This window comes from Cynocephalus volans, chromosome 5 (genome assembly GCF_027409185.1).
Source record: "Cynocephalus volans isolate mCynVol1 chromosome 5, mCynVol1.pri, whole genome shotgun sequence".
Lineage (NCBI taxonomy): Eukaryota > Metazoa > Chordata > Mammalia > Dermoptera > Cynocephalidae > Cynocephalus > Cynocephalus volans.
The window spans coordinates 8,795,619-8,809,425 of NC_084464.1; the positions used below are offsets into that span (position 1 = coordinate 8,795,619).

At 45.9% G+C, this 13,807-nt stretch overlaps 1 pseudogene; it reads left to right on the forward strand.

Moving 5' to 3' along the window:
• Positions 1-12,809: 12,809 nt before the first annotated feature.
• Positions 12,810-13,674, forward strand: LOC134378266 (beclin-2-like; annotated as a pseudogene).
• Positions 13,675-13,807: the final 133 nt, after the last annotated feature.

Below are 13,807 nucleotides of genomic sequence, written 5' to 3' on the forward strand. Positions count from 1 at the left end.
AATAAATATATAATATGCCTTGTGGTTATAATTACTGAGGGAAAAAAATAAAGAGAGATAGGCAGTGCCAGGGTGGGGTTGTTACTTTACATAGCTCAAATAGTTCATACATATGTGTGTGTATATATACGTATGAGTGTATATATGTACACATGAGTATACACATATATGTACACAGGACTATGAAGTATATATTTGAATATAAAATATGTACACATAAATACAGAAGCACACAGTTGATATGAAATGTATACATTTACATATTCATATATGTGTGCATGCATATACACATTTCCCATCTCTTCTACTTCCCGCTCCATGTGCTCTTCCAGAATCTTGCCACTCCCCACCAACAGGAAGTATTTGTGCTCCTCCTTCTTGGAAAGGTGTGGACTTTGTGGTTGCCTTGATGAAAGAGGAGGGCAGAAGTGCCTCTATAAGATTCTGCAGCTAGGTCATGAAAGTGATAGAACTGTTGCCCGTCTCTCTCTTGCAGGATGTTTACCCTTAGAACCACCCACCATGCTGTGAGGCCGTCCAGGAAACATGGAGAGCCTCACCTTGCCCCCAGGAGAGGAGCAGAGGACTCCCAGGGCATAGCCCCAGCTGAGCTCAGCACAGACCTCTAACTGACAGGCAAGTCAATAATCCATTTTTGAAAGTGTGTCTTCCACTTTTGAGGTGCCCCAACTGAAGTGACTTGGAGCAAAGATGAGCCTCCCCTACTGAGCCCTGCCTAATTTCATATTTATGAGCAAAATCAATCATCGTCATGGTTTCAGTCCACTTAATTTTAAGGTGGCTTATTGCACATATATAGCCAGAACAAGCAACACACATATGCATAACTGGTTCAGTTAAAGGTGTATTGAGTGCTTTCCTTTTCAATTTTCAGGATGAGATGGCACATAAAAAAACTTGAAACTAACTTGGCTGTCTTGAGAAAGACATCCTCATGCTTGGTGCCCACCTTAGCTAAGAGCACCAACGTTGCCCATTATAGTAGAGTTACACTCTTGGATGGCTGTGTCAGATTGAATTCTACAGGAGGTCCAGACATTTTCCTTTGAGTTCTATGTCCAGGTTTGTCCAGTGAGTCACTGAACCTGAGTCCAAGAGTTGTGAATTGAAGCTCTGCCAGTTAAAGGTGCACAACCCTGAACAAGTCATTTAACCTTTAAGAGCCTTTTTGTAGCTGTGTGTGTGCACGTGTGGGCATACGTGTATTTGCATTAATATTGTCTACCACATAGGGCGTGAGACTTAACAATAGTAATAATAATAGTAATTACTAATATTTCTGAGTGCATGTTATGTGGTGGCACTGTCCTATGTGCTTCTCGCACAGCATTACTTTTTTCTTTCAAAACTACTCAATTTCTTCAGTACTACTCTTACCTCTTTTTTCCTAGAGGAAGAAGCCGAACTACAAAGAGATTAAGTAATGCCCGAGATCAAACATGAAGTACTGGAGTGGGATTTAAAAACTAAGCCTCTGCTAGCAGAGTCAGGTCTCTGAACCACTATGTGGCATATCAGGTATGATCACATGTGTGAAAAATACGAAGTGTTGAAGACACATAAGTGAACAAAGCAGCAGGATAGGATTGTACATATGGAAGGAACAGAAATGCTTTGGGAAATGAGAGGAGAGAGAATTTTGGCAAGGCTGGACGGTGCTGGCACTGCTGGGCTACCTGTATATGGTGTGAGGCCAAAGTGATTGAGGAGTTGAAGACCGGCAGCCCAAATGCAGTCTCCTGCTCTGAAGACTATGGCTTCTGAGATGTGTGTTGGGGAAAAGACATGCCGTTCATGGAATCATGCCCGCTATATTTGTTGTCAGGTTATTTTCCCCTCTGGTAAGTAACCTTCTTAATACGAATGTAGTGAGAAGGTTTGTTGCATTTGCATGTATTCCCTAGGACCCTCCCTAAACTAATTACTTGAGGGAAAGATGAGAGGTTCTATCAAATATATTAGATGCAGATAAGATTTTCAATGGCATTTGATAATAAATTGAATAATCAATGTGTTGAAATCAAGGAAAATTCCCCCCCCCTTTTTTTATCTTGATAAGTGATTTCAAAAATTAAGATAAACACCTTCTCAAAAAGTAGATTATGGACCTTGGGTTAGACATTAATGGTATATTTCTCTCCACTTAGCTAATGAGTAGTCCCAGTGCCCCACTAATTAGCCAAGTGCATTCCTCAGAAAATTAACAGACCACAGAAAGACTTACATTTTACTTCACATCCACAATACAATTTTCTTACTCAGCTATTTTCCTGATTGACTCCTTAAGAACTTAACTTAAAACTTTTTCTTTGCTTTGCATTTATAACTGCAGCGTAGGTGTTCAGTTTTACTAGGTTAATTGAGATAGTTTGCTTTCTTTAACTTTAGAAAAAATTTAAATTCAATAAAAACAAAACAGAGATCCCTGTCCTCAGGGTACTTATAATCTTGGGGTGGGGCTGTGGGGTGGGGTGGATGCACATAATAAATGCTACCATGTAGTATTTCCAAAAGTGATAAGTGCTATAACTAAAAATAAATAAATAAACAAAAATAAGAAAAATAAATAAATTGAGCAAGATAAAAGGAAATTGAAATGCCAGGTGAAGGGAGGGGGTGTTGGGAGCCACAATTTTGAGTGGTCAGAGTGGGCCCCTTTGAGAAAATGACATTTCAACAGGGAGTTAGCCATGGTCCTGGTACAATGGGATAGGTAAACCCTGCCCATGAAATGCGTGTACAGTGAAGAAGTGTGGCATTGGTGAAAATATATGAAACTCGAAAGAGGTTCCCTAGCCAAGTTGTTTTAAAATGGCATTAAAATACCAGTGCAGTCACAATAGCTCCTGCTTTGGTGCTACAAAGGGAATCTTCCATTTATTTATGAGTTGTTCTAAGAGTGTAGGTGTTAGTGGTTTAGCTTTTTTTAAAAAATTGTTTTTAAGCTATGGTCATAAGGCCACTGGCTACATCAATCAGAAAGGCATATTAATCTTTGATTCTCTTGTTTTGACAGAAATGACACTAAAAAAAACCCTTCACAAGCCTATGACAAAGGACTAGCTCTAGGTTCTAAGAAAAATAAATAAATAAATGAAAGAAAGAAACACAGAAAGAAACAAAGACTGCAGTAAAACGCCGAACTTTTAGAAGGAGAGAACAGACCTACAGTTACTATTGGTGGGAAAGGGGGAGGACGAGGGGGTTAGTAGTGGAGTAACTGGGTAACGGGTGCAAAGAGTGATTACAGTTTGTGGAGGATGAACATGCTAATAATATGGATTTGATTATCACATACTGCACACAAATACTGAGAGTCACTCTATACTCCATAAATATGTATAATCAAAAATAAATAAGTAAAGTTTTTAGGGAAAAAAATTCTCTTGGTAGCCCTCACTGCTCAGGCTTTCCCTTCATTTCCACCAGGAGGATCAGGAGTTTCTCCTTCGATGGTGACAGCCATCGTCTCCGCTTTGCTCCTCCCTGTTGTTCTCCATTGTGGCCTCTTAGCACATCACACACACAGCTTAGCCCACCCATCCATCTAGTTAACTGCGGTGCAGAAAGATATTGGAAAATTCACTTCCAACAAGTAAATTGCAGAACCACAGCTTCCTTTGTTGAATACAAAGATATTTCAACAGGCTTATACTTCTAAACCTTAGGCTGTTAATAAAGGTTTTTATAATCTGCTCTGGAAGTTTCCTCACAGTTACTGCTGATACACGTTTGGCCTCTCGCTAGCAGTAAGAGATCCTGTCCCACATGCTGTGGCTTACCCTTGCCTCTTGGCTTCACACACTGGGCAGCTTGCTGGTGGCATCCAGGCCCTAAGGCAGGGTTCACAATATTTAGGTGGTTGCAGTGAGACGTGCCTTCAGACACCAACGCTTTTAGCAGTGAATTGTAATGGATGGAAAAACTCAAATCACTCTAAACAACATAATTACATTGGAAGTGGTAATTATAGGGGAGTCCTGACTACTGAATGACAGTGTCTCACAGAACTTATAAAATAGTCCGACGTCACAGGCTATCAGTTTGGTAACCTTTCAACACTGTCATGAGACCTGAGTAGAGCTATTTACTGCCCTGACTACCTTCCATTAGACAGCGAGGCAGAATTCTCACTCTTTCAACAAATATTTGGCCTTTCATTTCTATGCACTTGACGCTACTTCCTTAATTCTTATTTCTACAGTAAATTGCTCCTGTCTCTGTATTGTGTTATGCAATATATCTGGCTAAACGTTCTCTTGGATAGTCATTCCTACAACATGATATATGCTAAAATATATTTTTAAAATATTTGTGGATCAAAATTTGATAATACACTTGTGAAGAGATTGTAACACAGTGGTCAGAACTGCTGGCCTGGGAAACATTCACCTTTCTTACTTGGCTACAGATGTAACAACCATTCGTATGAGGCAGAAGGGCCAATGGTACAGCCGTGTAAGAACCTTGCACCTCTTTAACATGAATTCCTTCCACTGACTTGCTTTTTTCTGAAAGAGAAATTACTCCCAGTGGTTGCCCTCATGCTTAACTTTTTTTTTTCTTACCTGACTCCTTTGTTTGTTGAATATGATCCAACCTAAATAAAGCTCTATATCTTGTTTCCATTAGTTTCTCCAAATAATATCCCTTTTGATAACCCTATGTCCACCATGGGTCATTATATTTGGTAAACTTCACGATAGCTGCTTGCCAATTATTCATGACATTAGTTTGTCTAAACTCATACTTGCATTTGAAAGGGAGCAGAGTCTGCAGTATAACTAATTCACTCCATAAATTGTGGAGGCAAGAATATGTTTCAGGGTACATTCTGCATATGATATTATGGTATCACCACAATGCAAGTCATTTTGCAACTACAGGAAAAAGACGGTAACTTCAAACACACCTACAATATCCAATTTATTCTTATTATATATGTTTAGAATTAAGTTTTACCCTGTAGATTTTTTTTTACCTATTCACACAATCTATTGTTTTGCTTCTTCTCTACCTTTGAGAGGTTAGCTTATTCTATTTGAAAAGAATATCTCTATGTTCTATCTCCTCCACTATATGTAGATATTGTCCCAGAAGAATGGGTGGTCCCACAATATTTCTTCTTTTAGAAGTGTAAAAGTGTTATTCACAAGGAAGAGAGACATGTCACTGAAGTAGGAAACAGACATTTAGTGGATGACATAATACAGCAGCTGTAATTTCATCTTCGATTTTACTCCTAGAAGCTGTTCAGGCTGTGTTGTCTGGTAATGATGGTGACAGCTGTCTCTGGCAAAATGGCAGCCCACATTTTCTGACATACCACAGACAATTAAAATATTTTCATATATAAATATTTAAGAAGATGGAATTACAACAGAACAACTAATGTAAAACTTAAAATAAAAAAAGTACCTCATAGTGGAACAGAGAGCAAATTTTTTAACACACAGACACATATACAGTCATATGCACACACATATAAAAACAGTTTCAATTCCATTTAATATATCTACTTGCCAAAGGGATAAGGAAGTCAGAGAGAATATGGAAAAAGTTGAATTCAGGGTTAACTGAGAGTGTGATCAGCTGAAAGTTTCTTGCTGATATTTCTTAAGGGAGGATCCACTGGCATTATGGATGGGCTCATTCTTCATAGGGAGCGACTGTCCCCCACTCTACAAAACATTGAACATCCATCTGCTGACAGTCACTAGAGCCCTTCAGCCATTAAAATAGGCCCCCTGACTTCCCCAAACTCCTCCTAGGAGGTACCTGAGAACCACTATGAAGATATTAAACAAACAGGGTTTTCTCTTAAAAGAGCATTTTAATCAATTTTCATGTTATTTTCCCAGAACAATTTTAGTTCCTTACTCCTGAACTGTTATGGGTTTTTATTGCTTTGCCTGTGGCCCTTTGTTTGCTCCTTTCTCTTTGTCTCCTGGGTCTCTGCATATCTCTGGCTTCGTCTCCAGCACCCCAACCCCCTCTTTCCATGTAACACCCAAAAGCACTGCCACAGAAACACAAAGAATAATGTTTGACCAAATACCTAGGTACACTGTGGCCCAGTCAATTTGACACATAAAATTAACCATCACAATACTCTATCTACAGCAATAGAAAAGTTCAAGAACAGAGAAAGGATAGTGTTAGAAAGTTAAGCATATAACAACAATTACCTAATTTAATTTGGCCTACAAAAACCAGAATTTGGTGTTTTCTTTTTTTGGATTCTTAGAGGCACCATCATCCATCTGAATAGAACACAGGTGAAACTGAATTTGGACCCAGACTCCTATCTGCTTCTACTGGGGGCTGGACTCCGTGAGGAATTTTGTGTATTTCTGAGCAGTAGAGATCACTGAGCAGCGTGCACACTCACTGCATCTGCTGCAGGATGATGTCAGCTGAACTGGACCAAGATTTTAGGCAAAATGCCCAGAAATGTGATTTAGGGTTGGTTTTTTTTCTTAGCATTCTCATTGTTACAAATCATACTTATTCTTTATGCCCCTTACCCAATCTCCCCCCTCCCCCTCCTCTCCTTCCCCCCTCCCCCTCCTCTCCTTCCCCCTCCCCTCCTCTCCTTCCCCCTCCCCTCCTCTCCTTCGCCCTCCCCCTCCTCTCCTTCCCCCCTTCTAGTAACCACAGATTTGTTCTCTCCATCTGACAGATCAACTGATCCTCTGTTGCTTTGTTGCCTACATGATCTCCTCATAGGACTCCACATGCTAATCACGGCCCTATACACCCTATTTATACTAATCACAACACAACGAGGTGCTCTCACACACCACATCAACAGCATCAAACCATCCCTCAGGTGAGAGAACTCCCTGACACTCGTACATATTATCCCACTTCTACTCCTATCCCTCAACCCCAAAACAGTTCTAGGGCCCCTTTACTGTAAATATAGTTTAAACAAAACATTAGGCTGTGAACCTGACAACAGAGACTCAAAACCCCTTATTTACCAAGAAAGACCTCAAGAACTGCTCATTCTTATGACCATGCCTAAAACTATGGCTCTCTTGCCTTTAAAGGATAGAAGTGATCCATTGGCCTTAGGAACCAAAAATTTGGTGCAACTCCAAGTAAAAGTAATGAATCTACCCCTATCCCTGACAATCATTTCACTTGTTATTCTCGTCACCCCCATCATCCCCACCCTTACCAACACGCACAAACACTACCCCCTATGACCACTGTCTTCTCCTCCCACCTGTTGGAAAAATGCCCTAATTATGGCTGAGCTCTGTCCATCCTACTTCCAGATCTGGTAAAACCAATTCAACAAGCATGTTTTGAGCAAATACCTTGGCCCAGCACTGTCTTGGGTAGTTGAGACATTCAGGAAAGAGCCAGGGCGTTGTAATCATGTTGGAGTGATGAGGACTGAAGCCATATTGGGATCTAAAACCTCACAGACTCTAAAAGATTTTTAAAAGACTCAGTTTTTATTCTTAGCATGCATTTCTCTGAGGTCCCTCTTTTCCCATGGTTATTTGATATTTTGAGCCTTGGTTATGGGGTGACATTTACATAAATGTAAAGTTGTTCCCAGCCAGCCTGAAGCTACAAACTTGCTGGGAGGCACATACAATCCAGACCCTGAGAAATCAAGGGAGACATCAGTAAAGCTATGTGGATTCCACCCCTCCAGCAGGACCTGAGGTAACAGCAAGGGCAGGAGCAGAAGCCAGATGGAGCCTTGGTGAGAAAGTGCACTTGGCTCCCTGCAGGGACCTCCTGTAGCTCACGTCCCCTCCCTCCTGCTTTTCCTGTCCCACATTCCTTTCCCTCAGCCCGCTCTTTAGAAACACCTAAGTAAACCTGAGTCTCTGAGATGGCTTTAGCCTGGCCACTCTCCTTCAGGCTTTCTAGAGAGATGGGTCAGCCCAACATGCCTCCTCAGTTCACTGATATTCCTGAATAAAGTCTTACTTCCATGTTCACCAACATTTGACTTTTGGGGTGGTTTATTTTTATTTAGGGGGAGGCAGCCAGACTTGGGTGTGGTAATAATATTTGGCAAGCCTCAGCCAGGAGCTGAGTGCCCCCCAAACACCTCTCCCTCATCTCTCTCTCAATCGCACAGATCTAGGTTCAAATGATGGGCCTGCCCCCCGGAGCGCAGGAAGTTAGTTAAATCTGTCAGTTTCCTCATTTGTAAAACCTGATTGTGCAACTTTGAAAGATCCTTATGCAAATGGGTACGATTAGTCACCTGTACCAGATTAATGCACCCAAACAGGATCTGGAAAGAAGAAAGTCCAGAGAGAAAGATCATGCAAGAAGATGTCACTGGTAACTGACAAGACTGCCACTCTGCAGCCGGCTGTTTTCACTCAGACTCTGTACGTCTTTGCTTATCTGTAAAATGGGGTAATAATAATCATAGTGCAGACAGGGAAAAGAGGCCAAGAGCAAAAGCAACACTTTCAAGATTATATGACAGGAAACAGGCCTGTCATTAGTCGTATTCCATGCTACCTTACACACCATCATGGATTTTGTCTCTAGTTTTGTTCATTAGCTACATGTGACACCGGTCATAGGTATCAGAGATGTTTGCTCACACATGCCTGATGAAATCCTTAGGAAGGAGATGCTAGAATGATCACCACTGTGCAGAAGAGGACACTGGGGAGGTCCTGAGAGTCACAGTGGCTTGTCCAGGGTCACATAAGTGATAAGAAGGAGGAGCTGGGGCTGAACCTCCATGTATCTCCTCCGAGCTGTGAAGCTGGCTGCACCCAGGCCTTGCACAGGGGTGTGGTCAGGCAGTGTTGGTGGAAGTATGGGCAATACAGAGAGTTCATGGGGAAGGAGGGTCACCAGTCAGGTACCCAGAGGGGCACTTGCAGTCTTGTACACAGAGGAGGGGTTCAGGAAATGAGGTACGAGGAAGTGACCTCACTTCCTTGACTACAGACCCCAACTGAACTTGGAACTCGGTAACCTGGCACCCACATTCTATACACAGCCCCTTCCCCAGCTCACTTGGCCACAGGCAGAGTGAGATGTTGTGCTGTATCCCGAGGTCCCGGGGTGGTAGCCTCAGGCAGCCCTGGGCTGAGAGGTTTGTCCGATGCTTCCGGCGCTGGGTCAGCCCTCGCCCTGGACTCCTGTGGCCATTTGGCAGGAGGTCCCCAAAGGTAATGTCAGGTGTCCCAGGACAGGGCGGGCCAGGCCAGGCCAGCACTGTGAGCCTCCCTGGGTGACCGCACACCCTCCTCCTGTGTGGGGGGGGACATGGGGACATGGGACACCCTCCCTGGGCAGGGGCAGACGGTGGGGGGTTTATAAACCTGCTGGACCTGGTGCGTTCACACCTCAGGTCAGGGCTGGAGGGTGAAAGGGGACTGCGGGGGTGGCAACCACCACACTGTACATGAACCCTGGGCCCTCAGGCTTTCTTCTCATGTCCTCCCTGGGGTTAAGACTGGCCTCCAGCACCTTCCCTCCTGGGGGTTCATGGTGCTGTCACTGTGCATCTCTCCCCTGTCCTGTCCTAGAGTGAAGACAAGTATTTCCTGAGCCCGGATGCCACCCAGATGTTGTAGCATGTTCCGGCAGGCACCCTGCAGAAGTGGGTGGAGCAACTGGTGCCCGCTGTCATGTGTGGCAACCACTCCTACGTGCACACCTTTCTCCTGAGCTTCAGGAACTTTGCTACTCCCCAGCAGGCGCTGCACCTGCTTTTCCTCAGGTGAGCACTCTGCCCCTCGATCACACAGTGTCACTAGGCCGCCTCCCAGCTGTGAGGCTTGGGACTGTCACTACACACCTCTGAGCCTCAGTTCCCACCTGTGTTCAGTGGGTGGTAACAGGAACAAGCTCCAGTGGGTCCCCCATGGAAAGTGCTGCTCCTGAGTCCAGTCCTGTGGAAAGTTCTGCTGGAGGGGCCACGGTCATTCTCATTCAGGATTCCTGCCCCCCCCCACAAGGAAGTCTCTGTCACACCCTCACTGACCTCGTTGACTTGGGCTTCACTCTTTTCACATTTGAGATTCAATCTGTAGGCTTCTGGGTGTATTCAAAGAAGGGAGACTGGAGGCTGGCAGAGGGGCTTCAGGTGCACCCAGATATCTTGGGAGGCGTTGGGTGGGGTTCATTCCTTCAAAAAACATATCTGAAGTCACACTATGTGCAGTGACTTTCTGGGCACTGACCATATTCCAATGAACCGAGGAGACTACATTCCCTGCCCTCCTGGGCTTCCATTCTAGTCAGAGGTCAGACAACCACAATATACATGAGAAGCAGGTAGTGCCACCATATGGTAGATATGACACCGTCCTGGTCTCCTCTAGGTACAGTAGCATCCTTTCTGATTGTCATGGGGATGGCGGACCCCTGGAGCAGCTAAAATGGTGAGTGGGGTTTGGGTGCAGATGGCGGGGCTCCCATCTCCACAGAACTGTGTGTGGTCTGTGGGGGCCTGTGGATGGGGGGCTGGCAGAACTCTGGCTGCCACACATCTTATGATTCCTGCTACAGGGCCCAGGGCACAGCCTTTCCTGCAGGAAAAGGAGTCAAGATGAGCTGCGGATGGGGCGAGAGGCACTGTAGGGTGTGCGAGAGTCTGGAGAGCAGAGTGAGCCCAGAGAGAACCTGCCCCCACCCCTCCCATCCAGCCCTGCCCACACCCCCAGAGCCCGTGCTGAGCCAGAGCAGGTGTGCAGAGCATCCCGCTCACATGGGGATGTTCACCCATGTGGATGCTCAGCTGGTGCTGGTGGTGCAGAGTGTGGTCAGGGTCAAGAGATCAGTGTCAGTGGGAAGAGGAGATGCAGATTTTGATGCAGACACTTGGGCAGCACATCCACATGTCAGCTCAAGTTTGGGGTTTTCCAAGGGCCCTGGGAAGGCCAGGGGAGCAGAGCCTCCCTTTGTTTCCTCATGCATCAGATATTCCTGGACACCTCCTGTGTGCCAGCGAGTAATGCCCAGAGCAGACAGCACCCTCCTGCCCTGATGGACAGGTCATTCCAACAGGGATGGGACAGGGACCCAGACAGAGGAAGGTGTCAGATTTCCCTGAAGAAGGGAAAGGTGGTCACACCAATGATTGAAGGATCCCCCCACAGAGGCTTTTGCCAGCCCCTCCTTGGTTGCCAGGCCCATCTCTTCCAGGACTGCCATACTGGGGGTGGACATTGGAGGGGCTGGTCTATGGAGAGGCAGGGGCAGAGGGTACAAGACTGCAGCTCACGCAGGGGAGCCCTGGGAGGGCAGCATAGAGGGATAGGCCAGGCCTCTGATGCTGCTGCCCACCTGTCTCCCCCAGTGCCATGTCCTCCATCCTAGAGATCTGGCTGGAATTCTATTCCATTGACTTCCATGAGCCTCCTGAATTTCCTTCTTTGAAGTTTCCATTCGCGTATGTAAACGTCAATATGCCAGGTTCAGAGGTGGAGCGCAAGGCAGTTCTTCTTCTTGCCCAGCTGGAGAAGCTGGAGCACATGGGGCCCAGTGAGGCGGAGACTGAGGGTGAGGAGGAAGAGGGTGGGTGCCTGTGAGGGTTTGGGGAGGGGGCTGGGCTGGGCCACACAGAGCAGAGTTTCCAGAAGCAGGCTGCGGACAGGGGCACTGAGTACTCAGAACAATCATGCAGTGTTCTGCAGTGTGGGGAGACTTCCTCAGGCTGGGTCTCTGGACTTGGGCTTCTCAGAAAGACTGTCATTGGAAGAGACATAGAAACTCATGTTGATATTTTCAATTGTTGTCACTCCAGTTCTAGCTTCTGCCCAGGCAGAACAACTGTCCCAAGAGCTAAGGCCATCTTCAGCTCCAGCTCCACCTCCACTGGCAGAGCCAGAGCGAAAGCAAGATCCAGAGCCTAAGCCAGAGCAAAAGAAAGAGCAGGATCAAGATCCAGAGCAAGAGCAAGAGCACAAGCAAGATCCCAAGCAAGAGCCAGAGGAAGAGCAAGAGCCTGAGCCCGATCCCGATCCCGAGCCAGAGCCAGAGCACGAGCAAGGGCTAGACAGAGCCAGAGCAAGCTCACCTAACCATCCCTGAAACATCAAAAGAATTAGAAGAAACACCAGCACCCAGGGGAGCCCTGGCTCCAGAGCTCCCACAAACACCCTCACCAGTCCCCACTCCAGAGCTGTCCTTCCCCTTCCCTGCCACTGTGCTTGTCCTCATTTTTGTCTTTGTCCTGCATCTCCCAAATTTTATCATTTTTTCTTGACTTATATCCCTTGTATAAAATAAAGTGTTTTAATATTTTCAAAATTACAATTCAGTGGCATGAAGTACATTTCTCATGTGGTGCAGCCCTCACCTCTCTCTAGTTAGAGAACAGCTTCATCAACTCTGTAGCCATTAAGCTGTCACTCCCCATCCCGCCTCTCCTAGTCCCTGAAAACAACTCCATTTTCTCTGTGTGTGAATTTACCTACCGTGGATTGTTCCTATCAGTACAGTTATGTGGCCTTTTGTATCTGGCCACATAATATGAGAAAGAACGGATTAATTTTTATTTTATGTTTCTAGTAAGAGGAAACTTACAGAAAAATCAAAGACTATATGTAGAGACACAAAGCCCCGATAGTTATTATTGCCCTAATCTTGAAATAGGAACTACTTGTGAATGACTGGAGAGCCAGATGACACAGAGGAAAAGACAGAATTTTCCTGGTCAAAACAAACCAAGAATAATGTCCAAAGCTTAAAAGACAAACCCCAGATTGGAAAATTTTTCATGATCAGAGAAAGGGGCATTATTCCGTTGGATAACCCGGAGTCTGAAACAGCTTGAGAGCCAGGACTACAGGCACTGCCTGGACACCAGCGAGCAGGTGGGGCAGGAGGAGCTGCAGGCAGAGCTGGGGGACCTGGAATGGGAGGAGGCAAGGCTGGCCCAGGAGCTGGAGGACGTGGACGTGAACCTTGCAAGGGCGGCTGCAGAGCTGCAGGCAGCCCAGGCCGAGACTGCAGAGCTGCAACAGTGGGAGCGGTGGGTCCAGAGGGACTGCAGGGCACTGGAGTGGCAACAGCTGGGACTGTAGGATGAGCTGAGGAGTGTGGAGAACCAGCTGCGCCACACCCATGGGCAGCTGCAGTGGCTGAAGAAAACCAACATCTTCAACGCCACGTTTAAGATCTGGGAGGAGGGCCCCTTGGGCGTCATCAATAACTTCAGACTTGGTTCTCCCCCACTGTTCCCGTGCACTGGAATGAGATTAATACTGCTTGGGGACAGAAGGCATTGCTGCTGCTTGCCCTTTCCAATGAGATTGGGCTGCCGTTTCAGAGGTACAGGCTGGTCCCCTGCAGAAACCACTCCTATCTGAAGTCCTTCACAGATGGCTCCACTGAGCTGCCCCTGTTCTGTTATATGGGTGGGGTGAGTCCTTGAGTAACAGACTTGACCATGCCATGCAGGCCTTCCTGGACGGCATGCAGCAGTTCAAGGAAGAGGCTGGGAAGGGTGAGCAGGGCCTCTGCCTGCCCTACAAGAGCCACGTGGGCAAAGGCCTGCTGGAGGATGCTGGGGGCAGCAGGGAATGCTGCTCCATCACCACCCTTTGGAACACAGAGGAGCGGTGGACCAAGGGGCTCAGACTCATGCTGCTCATCCTTAAGAGGAGCCTCATTTGGGTGTCCTTAAAGTACCATACAACATAACTTTCTCATTGGCCAGTTAGCTTGGTGGTTAAAGCCCCCCTGTAACACCAAGGTCAAGGGTTTGGATCCTCACATCGGCCAGCTGCCAAAAGCAAACCAAAAAATAACTTTATTATTGTAATAATACTATCAG